The following is a 15197-nucleotide window of genomic DNA, read 5'->3' as shown; positions in this document are numbered from 1 at the left end:
GACATGAAGGAGGAGAGGGAAAAGCCATGAGCCATGCAACAGCATGTAGATTAATAGAAATTGATTTATTTACATTATAAAAACTAGATAGGAACAAGCCTAAGATAAGTCCAAGCTTTTACGTCTCTGTGTCATTTTTTGTAAGCTGGTGGACCAAAGAAAAATTCATTCACATAATGGTATCCAGTTTGGGGACACATATCTGCATAAGACCTGAGAAAGCAAAAAAAAAATTTCTAAACACACAAACACAGTGCCAAACACAGCTTCCTAATCCCATAGTCTCATTTGGGCTGCATTACAGAGATGTGTCTCCTAGCAGCTGTCTGTGAGCTAGAGCCACCAGCACACAATGAGCAAAGCTGTGAGGCAGGTTCAAAATTTGAGTCTGTGGTCAGAGTATGACGCAGGTGCCTAGTAAAGCAAAGTCCAAACAGAAAAAGAAAGCATAGACACTTATAAAAAATAGTTTAAAAATAAGAAAGTCCTTAAAGAGACAAGTAAAGTAGGAAAAAAATATTCCATGTAAGAATGAGAAATATAACCCAGGGAGTTTGGACCTCATTAATTTCGATTTTTTGAATGCTAATAAACAGACAGCAGATGCTGAGAGACATTGGATTGTGGAAGGTACTGCTGAATTAAACCAGCCTATATACTTTAGAAATTCCTTAACTTTAAAATGGAAGTCAAAAAATGTATTATATTGGGGATGAGGTTATGGTTTTGTTTCCAGTGGAAATGTAAGGCTCTGGATTCCTTCCAGGTTAATAGAGATCAGATTTGACTAGGGGAGACTATGGTGGTATTTTATTTGTACTGAAATGTGATTTTAATTGTATGTTAATAAATAAAGTTGCCCAGGGGTCAGAGCTTTTAGAGCCATATCAAGAGAATGGTAGTAGTGGCACATGCCTTTAATCCCAGCACTTGGTAGGCAGAGCTAGAGCTAGGTAGATCTCTGTGTGTTCAAGGATACAGCCAGCATTGGAGACACACGCCTTTAATCTCAATGCCATAGGAGACCTGGAGGGCTGTACAACAGGCAGTGACGAGGCAGTCATGTGGTTGGTTTTATGACCAATGAGAAGGCAGAACAGAAAGTCTATATAAAGACAAACACACAGGGAGTAGCTCTCTTTCAGAGAGGTCTCTTGGCTGAAAAGACTAGCTGCATCAGGCAGGTAAGGCTTTTAGCTCTGATCTCTTGGCTTTCTTCTTTGCATTGGTTCTGTGTTTCTTATTTAATAAGACGGTTGGTTACATCTACAGGAGACCTCCTGAGGATCTTGGCTATAGACATGGTAGAGGAAACAAATAAAAACTACAGGACAGGAGACATATATGCTGATCCCTCTGCATGGTGGGAACATCTCAGAGACAAGATGAGACATGATAAATCTTATTGGCTAGCAAGTCCTCATGATTTATTATTACATGACATCTTTTCATATTGCATGGATAGACATTTACATTAGTGTTTGGTCAAGTAGTCCAAACAGACATATAAAGTTGACAGATGCCTTTTACCTGCTCAAACATAGAACAAAAAGTCATCTTTAACTGACTTGTGCATACTATATATTCCATACTTGAGTTAATACAGATATGCATGTTACCTTTAAAAGTTTGTGTGATTTCAGAACAAGGGGAAAAGATGCAAAAAAAAAATGGGTGGCCCAGGTGATCCAGCCTCTCAGAGTGACTCTGTTGCAGTTTCCTCAGAGTTATATATCCAGAACAGCATCAAGGCTGCTGGCTGAGATGGTCCAGCTTCACAGACTACTCCAGCCACACTTCACATAAGCCCTACATTTTCCCATTACACAGACCAGACAACAGCTAGGTCTCCCAGGACTTGATCATTATCCCAATTTTCTAAGGGTCCCTAGATATGCCATTGCCCCGAGAGAACAGAAAGCAGTCTAGAGAACATGATGTCCATATTCCCAAAAGGTGGGATGGGTTGGTTTTGGTCATTCAGTAGGTTATGTATATTTGTCATCATTTAGGCAAGGTTAGTTACAAGTGGTTATTAGTAATGGTCAGGAAAAAAGCTGAACAAAGGAGATTAGATTCAGGGATCTCATTCTTAAAAGAAACAGGGGGATATAAAATGATAGGATAAAAGGATAGATTATTGAGTCTACATTTAAACTAAAAAAACAATTACTAGTCTCAAATATTTCACATTGGTATGGATTTTTGTATTTTGAAACAAATTTAAGGTGGTTTTATTACCCTTTTCATAAGTTTCTATTCCTGTTTAAGGTATTATTCCTATGCAGCTCATTTTAAAATGTAATGTAAAATTTTAGTCCTTAAAAGTTATTTAGGATAATAAAGAAATACAGTTTAATACTTAATCATCTAACAATCAAACTAACTGAACCAAGAGTGTTGGAGGATTCCAAGCACAGGTGGGCCTCTTACTTGTTCTTCTGACTGGCTTGGCCTCCAGCCATATTTCTTTAAGTAGAGTCTTCCAAAAATCAGGAGGGATACAGGGCATGGAGGAGGCACTTTACCCCACTATTTCCTTGTTTTATCTTTAAAGATTAAGATAAATAACTTATGTGTAAAAGATTATGTATGAATGTGGCTGTGTATTAATATGCACCACATTATGTGCAGGTAACTGATGAGTCCAGAAGAGGTCACGGAATTCCCTAGAACTGGAATTACAGGTCAACCAATGGGGAGGGTCTACTGAGTTGCCTGAAGTGATTGCTGGTAACTGCACTTGGATCCTCTGGGAAAAAAACTGATGTCCTTGTAATTGCCGAGCTCTCTCTCTCTCTCTCTCTCTCTCTCTCTCTCTCTCTCTCTCTCTCTCTCTCTCTCTCTCTCTCTCTCTTACCCTTCCATCCTCCTCCTTCTCTTTCTCTTCCTTCTCTTTCTCCTCACCTTCCTTTCCTTTTTTTCTGATAGAGTCTTACATGTCCTAAATTGACTTTAAACTGTTCTTGCAGAAGATAATAAGTTTGGTTCACAGCACCCTCATAGCTCACAACTGTCTGTAACTCCAGTTCCAGGGTATGTGATTCCTTCTTCTGGCTGCTCTGGGCAATGCATATACACACTGTACATATACATGCAAGCAAAAGTGGTATAGATTTTAAAATAAATGTTGGGGTGGGGAAGAGTATTTATCTTATTTGATAGATTTCTTAGAACCTGGATAAGAAATTGATTTTGGTCTCTACTCTTCCCCATTTTTTCCATCTCCTCTTTCCTTAATAAGCTGGCTTTTGCTAGCTATTCTTTCCTGATTTTTCTCTTATTTCTTGTCTTCATTCTTCATCCCAAAGATATGGGGCCAGCATGATAGCTCATCTGATAGGTGTGCTTGCTAGTGAGCCCAATGACTTGAGTTTGATTCCCAGGATCCACATGGAAGAAGGAGAAAACTGAGTTGCAAAATTGTCCTTTGACCTCTATGGCATAATTGCTTGTGCATCATACACACACACACACACACACACACACACACACACACACACACACACACAAATGCATGCATGTGTATGAACGCATACACAGTCACACACATGAATAAATAAATGTAAAAAAATTAAACTATATATTTTTCTTGGTTCCTCATTATTCTCATACACCTTTCTTCCAACTAGAGAAAGCAATAGGAACCTGAAATTTTTATCCATTGGCAGTCCCCTGTTGGAGGTTATGGGATCATGCTGTGAACCTCAAGTTAACATTTGAGTTAATTAAATAAATTTAACCTTGAGTCAGAAAGCTGAGTTAGCAACTAGTTGGCAGAAAGTAGTCATAGAGCGTCAGAGAGCAACAGGAAGATTACAGAGAGGCACCAGAAGTAGTAGGGAGGGATTTTGAGTGTGCTGCTTTTCTGTTTTAGTGAAGTAGAAGCACATGCTTTTTGGGGAGATGCCAGCAGGGAGAGGATGTCAGCTAGTGGCTACTCAACCTCTCTGCCCAGCCTTTGAATCTCAAGTCTTATTTATAAATAGAACAATAGAGATTTAGTTAAATGTACCTTTAGTGGCAGCAACAGGGCTGGCACCTGTAGGAACAGAATTCCCAACCAGTCTTCTGCCAGAGGGACCAGGCTGCTAACAGAGAAACAGGTGAGGAACAGCAGAGTCACAGTTGCTGACTGAAATAGCTTCAGATCAAGGCACTGTGACAAAGATAAAACAACAGTCCCCCATGTATGACTCAGTTCCCTGGTGCCAGGCACTGTTTATGGGAGTGTGCAGACCAGTTGCAGAACACTTTTGTCTTTTACATGATCCCCAACACTTAGTCCAGGAACTAGATCAATAAGGACTGTTGAGCTGTGAAAAAGAAGACAGGTGAGCCCAGTTCTAAAGCTGCAGGCTTTTCCAGTACAAAAGTGACAAGTTCTAGGAAAGCATGTTTCAGGGAGCTAGGGAGGCACAGATGGGAGCCTGTAATCCAGAGAAGGCTGCCAGGAGGACCTCACTGAGAAGGTGATTTGGCGTAACTCCTCCCCTACTCTAGAGAGATGACTGGCATATGCCATTATTTTCATGGTCTCCTGCTCACTTCTCAACTTTCCCCGACCCTTGGTAAGTTTTTTATCTACCCAAGTCTCAGTTTTCTTATTTGTTAAATATTGATAACAGTAAATTTCCCATGTGTTTTTTGTAGTTGCATGTTTTTCTTCTACCCATCCATTCCTAAATACTCAGCAGTGGCTTCCCAATAATTGACTCAGAGGCTTAATATTACAGTAAATGCTCATCCAGTAGCTCAGACTTATTATTAACTACTTCTTACACTTAAATTAACCTATTCTTCTTATCTCTGTTTAGTCATGTGGCTTGGTAACTTTTCTCAGTCCAACATTCTCATCTTGCTTCCCTGTATCTGCTGGTAACTCTTGACTCTACCCTTTCCCTTCCCAGAATTCCCCTAGTCTGGTCAACCTGCCTATACTTCCTGCCTGGCTACTGGCCAATCAGCATTTTATTAAACCAATTCCAGTGACAAATCTTTACAATGTACAAGAGCATTATCCCACAGCATTTCACCCTTTTTGTCTAATTAAAAAGGAAGGTTTTAATATTAATATAATAAAACAAAAACAGTTATTAAGTAAGAATTACAGTTTCAATATCCAATCCATTTGCATTTGACAAAATTAGAGAAAATGCTTAATTATCTATTTTATCTTGGTGAGTCTAAAGTTTTGTATCTAATTTATTTTCTATTATAATTAAGAAAAATTATAATTACAACTATTTAGTCTTCAACTATATCAAAGACCCCAGAAAGGTGAAATGATACCTAATGACAAGGAACTTAACCTGCCTGGACAGTCACCCAAAGTACCTCTGTAACATTGGGGCATCCATCTTTGGCCTACAGGCCTAGCATATCTGACAGACTTATGTGAGAAGCAGGATATTCTGAAGGGCTCTCCGACCTTGTCTTGGCAAGGTTTGGCAGTCACTTTCTTTTGTGTCCTGCCTGTCCAATGGGGAGGGTCTACTGTCAGCAGTTGAGGCAAGGGCACTTTCTTTGCTCACATGGCTAACTTTTGCCATAAGGAAAATAAACTCTGTGTGGAGATTCTTCAATGTCCATTATCCTCTCTGAAGTAATTGGTGCGGCCAGGAGCAGACATGTCTCATTGTTGAGAAAACTCTAAGTTCTTAAAACATTTTAAATGTCATATTCTGTAGGTCTTTGAAGTGTTTGAAGATTGCCTATCTCTCTGAAATATATCTCTGTATGACCTTGAAAACATACCAAACATGACAATAAGTTTGAGATTATAGATTCTGAGATACAGAATCTGCCACCTCCAATTAGACCAAGAGCTACGATTGGACACAGAGGAGCACCATGAGACACAGATACAACAAGCACAGAGTGGACCAATAGCAACTCATTCAGACACAGGTACTTCTTATAACTATTAGAGGAGGAGATGGGCAGACATTAATGCAAAAATGCATACAACAACATAAAGAGCAATATGACATTACCAGAACCTAGCCCTCCTGCTGTGGGATGGTCTGTATGTCAAATTGCTCTGATTGGTCAATAAATAAAACGTTGATTGGCCAGTGGCTAGGCAGGAAGTATAGGCGGGACTAACAGAGAGGAGAAAAGAAAGAACAGGAAGGCGGAAGGAGTCACTGCCAGCCGCTGCCATGACAAGCAGCATATGAAGATGCCGGTAAGCCACGAGCCACATAGCAAGGTATAGATTTATGGAAATGGATTAATTTAAGCTATAAGAACAGTTAGCAAGAAGCCTGCCATGGCCATACAGTTTGTAAGCAATATAAGTCTCTGTGTTTACTTGGTTGGGTCTGAGCAGCTGTGGGCCTGGCAGGTGACAAAGATTTGTCCTGACTGTGGGCAAGGCAGGAAAACTCTATCTACACCCTCCTCTAACAGCAATACCTGAACATCACAATGCAGATGAGGCAGAAGAAAAATGACCTTAAAAAGGCATCATGAAGATGCTAGAGGCCTTCCAAGAAAAAATAAAAAATTCCCTTAAGGAAATTGAAGAAATGACAAAAAAAAAATGGAAGAAATCAATAAAGAAATTGAGAAAAAGACAAACAATAAATAGGAAGAAATCAATAAATAAATTGAGGGAAAACAAATAAAAAAGTGGAAAAATCAATAAATCCCTTAAAGAAAGCCAAGAAAACCATGAAAAGCAATTAAACATGTGAGGGAAACAGTTCAAGACCTGAAAAGAGAAATAGAAACAATGAAGAAGACACAAACAGAGGGAATGCTAGAAATAGAAAATCTGAGTAAATGAACAGGAAACACAGATGCAAGCATAACCCACAGAATATAGGACATGGAAGAGTGATCCTCTGGTGTAGAGGATACAATAGAGGACATAGATTCATCACTGAAAGAAAATACCAAGGCCAAAAAAGTCATAACACAAAATGTCCAGGAAATCTGAGACACCATGGAAAGGCCAAACCTGAGAATGGGGAAAGAAGAAAGAGAATACCAACTCAAAGGCACAGAAAATATACTCAGCAAGATCATAGAAGAAAACTTTCCAAACTTAAGGAAGGAAATACCTATGAAGATATAAGAAGCCTATAGAACACCAAACAGATTAGACCCCCCAAAAAGTCCTCTTGCCACATAGTAATTAAACAACTAAACATACAGAATAAAGAAAGACTATTAAGAGCACCAAAGGCAAAAGTCCAAGTGACTTATAAAGTCAGAGCCATCAGAATAACACCCGACTTCTCAATGCAAACTTTGAAAGCCAGAAGGACCTGGACAGATGTAATGCAGACACTAAGAGACCATGGATGTCAGTCTAGACTAATATATCCAGCAAAACTTTCAGTCACCATAGACAGAGTGAACACGACATTCCAGGACAGAACCAGATTTAAACAATACCTATCCACAAATCCAGCCCTACAGAAAGCACTAGAAGGAAAATTACAACCCAAGGAAGTCAGATACACCCACAAAAACACATGCAATAGATAACACCACAGCAGTAAATTGCAAAGAAGAGAAATACACACACACTGCCACCAAAAGATAACAGGAATTAACAAACACTGGTCATTAATATCCCTTAATATCAATGGACTTTATTCATCTATAAAAAGACACAGGATAACAAAATGGATATGAAAGCAGGACCGGTCTTTCTGCTACATACAAGAAACACACCTCAACTTCAAAGATAGATACTACCTCAGAGGAAAAGACTGGGAAAAGTCTTTCCAATCAAATGGTCTTAAGAAACAAGCAGGTGTAGCTACCCTAATATCCAACAACAAAAAAAAAGACTTCAAACTAAAATCAATCAAAAGAGATCAGGAAGGACATTACATACTCATCACAGAAAAGATCCACCAAGATGAAGTTTCAATTCTGAACATTTGTACCCCAAATACAAGGGCACCCACCTATGTAAAAGAAACATTACTAAAGCTTAAATCACACATAAAACCCCTCACGTTAATAGTAGGAGATTTCAACACCCTACTCTCACCACTGGACAGATTTGCTAGACTGAAACTTAACAGAGAAATAAAGGACTTAACTGATGTTATGACTCAAATGGACTTAATATCTACAGAAAATTCCACTCTAAAAAAATATACCTTCTTCTCAGCACCCCATGGAACCTTCTCTAAAATCAACCATGTGACAAATCTCAACAGATACAAAGAAAATTGGAATAACCTCCTGTATTCTATCAGACCACCAGGGTTTAAAGTTAGATTGCAACAACAAAAACTACAGAAAGCCTACAATCTCATGGAAACTGAATAATGCTCAACTGAATCCCCAATGGGTCAAGAAAGAAATAAAGAAAGAAATTAAAGACTTCCTAGAATTCAATGAAAATGAGTATACTACATACCCAAACTTATGGGACACTATGAAAGCAGTGCTAAGAGGGAAATTCATAGCACTAAATGCCCACATAAAGAAGTTGGAGAAACCTCATACTAGTGACTTAAAAGCACACCTGAAAGTTCTAGAAAAAGAAGTAGCAAAGACACCCAGGAGGAGTAGATGCCAGGAAATAATCAAATTAAGAGCTGAAATCAACAAAATAGAAACAGAGAACAATACAAAGAATTGATGAAACAAACAGTTGGTTCTTTGAAAAAATAAACAAAATAGACAAGCCCATATCCAGACTAACCAAAAGGCAGAGAGACAGAGAGCATCCAAATTAACAAAATCAGGAATGAAAAGGGAGACATAACAACTGACAATGAAGAAATCCAGAGAATCATCATGTCATAGTTCAAAAACCTGTACTCCACAAAATTGGAAAATCTAAAAAAAAAAAATGGATAATTTTCTGAATAGGTACCACATACCTAAGTTAAATCAAAACCAGATAAACTATTTAATTAAACCAATAACCCCTAAGGAGACAGAAATAGTCATTAAAAGTCTCCCAACCAAAAAAAAAAAAAAAAAAAAAAGCTCAGGACCAGATGGTTTCAACACAGAATTCTACCAGATTTTCAAAAAAGAGATAATACTAATATTCTTCAAATTGTTCCACACAATAGAAACAGAAGGAACTTTATCTCCTTCTATGAGGCTACAGTTACTCTGATTCCCAAGTCAAACAAAGATGCAACAAAGAAAGAGGATTACAGACCAATCTCTCTCATGAACATTGATGCAAAAATACTTATTAAAATATTGGCAAAAGGACTCCAAGAACACATCAAAAAATATCCACAATAATCAAGTAGGCTTCATCCCAGAGATGCAAGTTTGGTTCAACATACGAAAGTCTGTCAATGTAATACACCATATAAACAAACTGAAAGAAAAAAAAAACACTACATGACCATTTCATTAGATGCTGAGAGGGCATTCAACAAAATACAACACCCCTTAATGATAAATGTCTTGGAAAGATCAGGAATACAGGGATCATACCTAAACATTATAAAGGCAATTTACAGTAAGCCAACAGTCAAAATCAAATTAAATGGGAAGAAACTCAAAGAAATTCCTCTAAAATCAGGAGCAAGACAAGGCTGTCCAATCTCCCCATATTTATTCAATATAATACTTGAAGTTCTAGCTAAAGCAATAAGACAATATAAGGAGATCAAAGAGAGACAAGTTGGAAAGGAAGAAGTCAAACTTTCACTATTTGCAGATAATATGATAGTATACATAAGTGACCCAAGAAGATTGACCAAGGAACTTGTACAGCTGATAAACACCTTCAGTAAAGGGGCAGGATACAAGATTAACTAAAAAAAAAAAAACAGTAGCCCTTTTATATACAAATGATAAATGGGCTGAGAAAGAAATCAGAGAAACATCACCCTTTACAATAGCCACAAATAACATAGAATACCTTGGGGATAACTCTAACTAAGCAAGTGAAGGACCTGTATGACAAGAACTTTAAGTCTCTGAAGAAAGAAATTGAAGAAGATATCAGAAAATGGAAAAAAATCTCCCATGCTCATGGACAGGCAGGATTAACATGGTAAAAATGGCAATCTTACCAAAAGCAATCTACAGATTCAATGCAATCCCCATCAAAATTCCAACACAGTTCTTCACAGACTTGGAAAGAACAATACTCAACTTCATATGGAAAAACAAAACACCCAGGATAGCTAAAAGAATCCTGTACATTAGAGCAATCTCTAGAGGCATCATGATCCCTGACTTCAAGCTCTACTATAGAGCTACAGTAATAAAAACAGCTTACTAGTGGCATAAAAACGAACATGTGGACCAATAGAATCAAATTAAAGACCCTGACATTAATCTGCATACATATGAGCACCTATTTTTTGACAAAAAAGCCAAAACTGTCAAATGGAAAAAGAGAAAGCATCTTCAACAAATGGTGCTGGCATAACTGGATGTCAACATGTAGAAGATTGCAAATAGATCCATATCTGTCAGCATGCACAAAACTTAAGTCCAATTGGATCAAAGACCTCAACATAAATCCAGCTATTCTGAACCTGCTAGAAGATAAAGTAGGAAGTAGTCTTAAAAACATTGACACTGGAGATCACTTCCTAAATATAACACCAGTAGCACAGACACTGAGAGCAACAATTAATAAATGGGACCTCCTGAAACTGAGAAGCTTTTGTAGGGCAAAGGACACAATCAATAAGACAAAACAAGAGCCTACAGAATGAGAAAAGATCTTCACCAACTCCACATCTGACAGAGGGCTGATCTCCAGAATATATAATGAACTCAAGAAACTAGACATCAAAATAACTAACAGTCCAATTTAAAAATGAGCTATAGGGCTAACCAGAGAATTCTCAACAGAAGACTCTCAAATGGCTGAATGACATTTAAGGGATTACTCAGCATCCTTAGTCATCAGGGAAATCCAAATCAAAACGACTCTGAGATACCATCTTACACCTGTCAGAATGGCTAAGATCAAAAACACTGAAGACAGCTTATGTTGGAGAGGATGTGGAGCAAGGGGAACACTCCTCCACTTTTGGTGGGAATGAAAACTTGTACAACCACTCTGGAAACCAATATGGTGGTTTCTCATAAAATTGGCAATCAATCTTCCTCATAACCCAGCTATACCACTCTTGGGCATATATTCAAGGAGTGCTCAATCATACCACAAGGACACATGTTCAACTATGTTCATAGCACCATTATTTGTAACAGCTGGAACCTGGAAACAACTTAGATGCCCCTCAACTGAAGAATGGATAAAGAAAATGTGGTACATATGCACAATGGAGTACTATTCAGCAGAGGAAAAACAATGATATCATGAGGTTTGCAGGCAAATGGTTGGAACTAGAAAATATTATCTTGAGTGAGGTAACCCAGATTCAGAAGGACAAATATAGCATGTACTCACTCATAAGTGGACACTAGATGTAAAGCAAATGATAACCAGACTTCAACCCACAGCTCCAAGGAAGCTAGCTAGTAAGGAGATCCCTAGGAAAGATGCAAGGATTGCTCAGTGATGGGGAATTGAATGAGATCTACATGAGCAATTTGGGGGTGGGGGAATAATGGAGGACAAGGGACTGGGGAATGAGAGCCTAGGGGAGTGGGATGTTTGAGCTGGATCGGGAACAGAGTGGGAGAACAAGGAAAGAGATACCATGATAAATGAAGGCAACATGGAGGTAGGGAGAAGCAGAGGGCTAGGGAGGTTCCCAGGAATTCACAAAGATGACTCCACCATAGACTACTGGCAATGGTCAAGAGAGTGCCTCAGCTGACCTACTCTGGTGATCAGATGTCCAAATACCATAGCTGTCATGATAGAACCCTCATCCAGTGACTGATGGATGCAGATGCAGAGATCCATGGCTGGGTCCCAAGCAGAGCTCCAGGAGTTCAATCAGTGAGAGAGAGGAGGGATTCTATGAGCAAGAGATATTGAGAGCGTGATTAGAAAAAGCACAGGGACAACTAGACAAACTAGTGGAGACACATGAACTGTGAACCAATAGCTGACGAGCCCCCATGGGACTAGACTAGGCCCTCTGCATAAGTGAGACAGTTGTTTAGTTTGAACTTTTTAGGAGGCCCCCAGGCAGTGGGAATGGGACCTAGTGCATGAGCTGGCTTTGGGGGGCCGAGTGCCTATGGTGGGCCACTTTGGGCAGCCTTGATGCAGGGAGGAGAGGCTTGGATCTGCCTCAACTGAATGTCCCAGGCTCTGCTTACTCCCCATGGGAGACCTTGCCTTGGAGGAGGTGGGAATGAGGGGTGGGTTGGGGGGAGGTCTGGGTGGTGGGAGGAGGGAGGACAGGGGAATCTGTGGTTGGTATGTAAAATGAATAGAAAAATCTCTTAGTTAAAAAAAAAAAGAAATTTCCAAACCTGGTGATAGTGCTAGGATATGACATTTAATATGTGTCTTTTACAGACTTTGAATCCCGTGAGTTATCACTGTACAAAGAACTTTCCTGGAATAAATAAAAGTTGCCCCTCCAGTAGCATCCTGCTATAAAAGGGGGAGCCTGGCAAAGTCTGCGCTGTTCCCACAAGGCTTTTTCCATACAAGGACAAGAGCCTCACCAGGACCACACTAGAGACTCTGCAGAGAGGGGTGGGCTCATCTCCACTCAGCTGGCAACTCTGAGTTTCTCTCTAGGTATGGAGGGCAAGGTAGTTGTTATTGATGAATAAGGAAAGTGGACTCCAGCTCAGGTCTGCTTTAGGCCCAAAGATGTGAGGAGTTTAAAGGAAATGAAGGAGCCTTTAAGTAGGACTAGATAGGAGCTGAGACAAGGATAAGGGAAAAGATGGTCTGGATAGAGACACCTTCATCTTGGTTTCCTTGAGATGACCATGACCCAACTCGGCTGTCTGCTGTTTGTCATCATGGCCACCAGAGGGAGAAGTGCAGCTGAGTCTTGCTACAGGAGTCCAGCTTCCTCAGGTTACCTCTAGCTTTTGTGTGTGTGTGTGTGTGTGTGTGTGTGTGTGTGTGTGTGTGTGTGTGTGTGTGAACAATATATATGTATATATATATATATATATATATATATATATATATATATATATATATATTGTAATTAGTTTAATTTTACTTATCAGCCACAGATTTCCCTGTCCTCCCTCCTCCCACCACTCAGCCTTCCCCACCAACCCACCCACACCCCATTCCCTCCTCGGCCATCCAAACACCAGAGCAGGTCAGCTGCCTGTACATAATTTTGTGTTTGAGTCTCTATCAGTCTTCTGCAGGGAATCATGATGACACCTGATAGAGACTTTGAAGTCTCCAAACAGATGATGGGGCCCCACAATAGCGATTCCATATGGATGATGATAATACCACTAAGGTGACAAACATCACCCAAAGATCGACTTCAGACTACAAACTTCTCAGGACAATTTTGAGATGGCTAGCAGAGATGATCCAGCCTCACAAACTACTCAAACAATGACTTGAGATAAGCACTGTGTTTTTGCATTATGCAGAGACTGGGCAACAAATAATACAGCTACCTCTCCCAGGACTTTACAATTAACCCAAAATTTTTCTTTTCAGGTTCCCCTAAAGGTGCCTTTGCCCCCAAACAACAGGAAGTAATTTTAAGAACATAATGCCCACATTCCCAAGGGGTGGGATGGGTAGTTTTTAGTCATTCTATGAGTCTTGGATAATTGTCTTTGTTTAGGATGGTTGGTTACAAGTTTTTATTGTTAATGATCAGGAAAAAGACTAAACAAAGGAGATTAGATTTAAGGTTCTTGTTTGAAAAAAAAAAAGAGAGAATACCGATGAGAGGTAGATTATTGAATCTACTCCTAAAAAGGCATAGAGTTGATAGAATAAATTTAGGGTAGATTATTGAATCTACTTTTAAAAGGCAACTACTATTTTAAATATTTTACATTGGATTGGATTTTTGTGTATTGTATACAGATTACATATATTCCTATAGATTTGAGAAGGATTTATATAGATATGGTAAGATAAAGAGGTAGATTATTGAATCTACTTTTAGAAAGTAACTGTTACTGGGCTAATCTGTGCTTCTCCACACAGGGCAGTGTTCCTGTGAGTTCCAATGCTGCCTTCCTTACTCAGTGACTTCTTTTGTTCCTTGTAGAAGTATATTGTAGCTGGAGAGCTTCTCCCTGGGTCCCGCCAAGCCCCGGAAGTCCAACAGCCCACTTATAAAATAAACACACAGACGCTTATATTATTTACAAACTGTATGGCCATGGCAGGCTTCTTGCTAACTGTTCTTATATCTTAAATTAACCCATTTCTATAAATCTTGCCACATGTCACGTGGCTTACTATTATGTATATAGTATTCTGCCTGCAGTATATAGGGAAATGAGGAGGAAAGTGTTAGATGACAATGGCCTGGATTTCCCTGTGGTCTATGATTTCAGTGGTGCTGAGAAGACAGCCTCTTTTACTCCCCACTTGGCCAGACTGAGTCTCTAATGCTCCCCTGAACACTCTGCAGGACAAGTGATAAATTCAGCTATTATATTATAACTGTCATTTACCATCCACTACTGCCTGCTTCTCTTCTATTAATGTTTGTGTTTTGTTTCACTTCCTTCAGTTGATTAACCTTGGGATCTCAGTTATTACTAACCCATTTTACTGATGAAGAACCTGGAACACTGAAGGTCTTGGAACTTGTTGCCAGGTTATGGAAACATCCTTTTTCAAACCCTTACTACTGATATGATGGTTTTTATGAAATTCTAAGGCCTCCAGCACATTTCCTATCAAAGACTGATCAATTTCCTCATTACTTTGTGCCAGAAGACATGGCAGACCTATAGAGGATCGCATGTGTGTTATATATAAGGGATGATTTCTAGTCCTGATTATTTCTTGTAACTGAATAAATAACAAAGTTAATTCTGACTTGTTAGGGATAAATTCAGCAGTTTCAATGTGTAAAACAACTCTTTCTACATATTGAGAGTCAGTAACTATGTTGAGAGGTTCTGTAAAATCCATTAATACCATCAGATTAGCATATAATTCTGACTTTTGGACAGAATTATAAGGACTTTGAACCATTTTATTTAAATTTTCTAATTTGTAACTTGCCTTTCCTGATTGGTTTGCATCAATATAAAATGTAGGGGTTCCAGATATTGGTGTTCCCCATACAACACAAGACAGAATCCAATTAGTTTTCTTTAAAATTGAACTATCTTGTTTTGGGGATATTTGTTGT

At 39.0% G+C, this 15197-nt stretch overlaps 1 protein-coding gene across 1 annotated transcript in view; it reads left to right on the top strand.

The window, feature by feature from the left end:
* LOC102911632 (intelectin-1a-like) overlaps positions 1–15197 on the top strand; it is a 144106-nt gene that overhangs the window by 9605 nt on the left and 119304 nt on the right. The window lies entirely within an intron of this gene.

Source organism: Peromyscus maniculatus, chromosome 11 (assembly GCF_049852395.1).
Source record: "Peromyscus maniculatus bairdii isolate BWxNUB_F1_BW_parent chromosome 11, HU_Pman_BW_mat_3.1, whole genome shotgun sequence".
NCBI lineage: Eukaryota > Metazoa > Chordata > Mammalia > Rodentia > Cricetidae > Peromyscus > Peromyscus maniculatus.
Note: the sequence above shows the minus strand (reverse complement) of the source record. Positions and strands in the feature narration are given on the sequence as shown.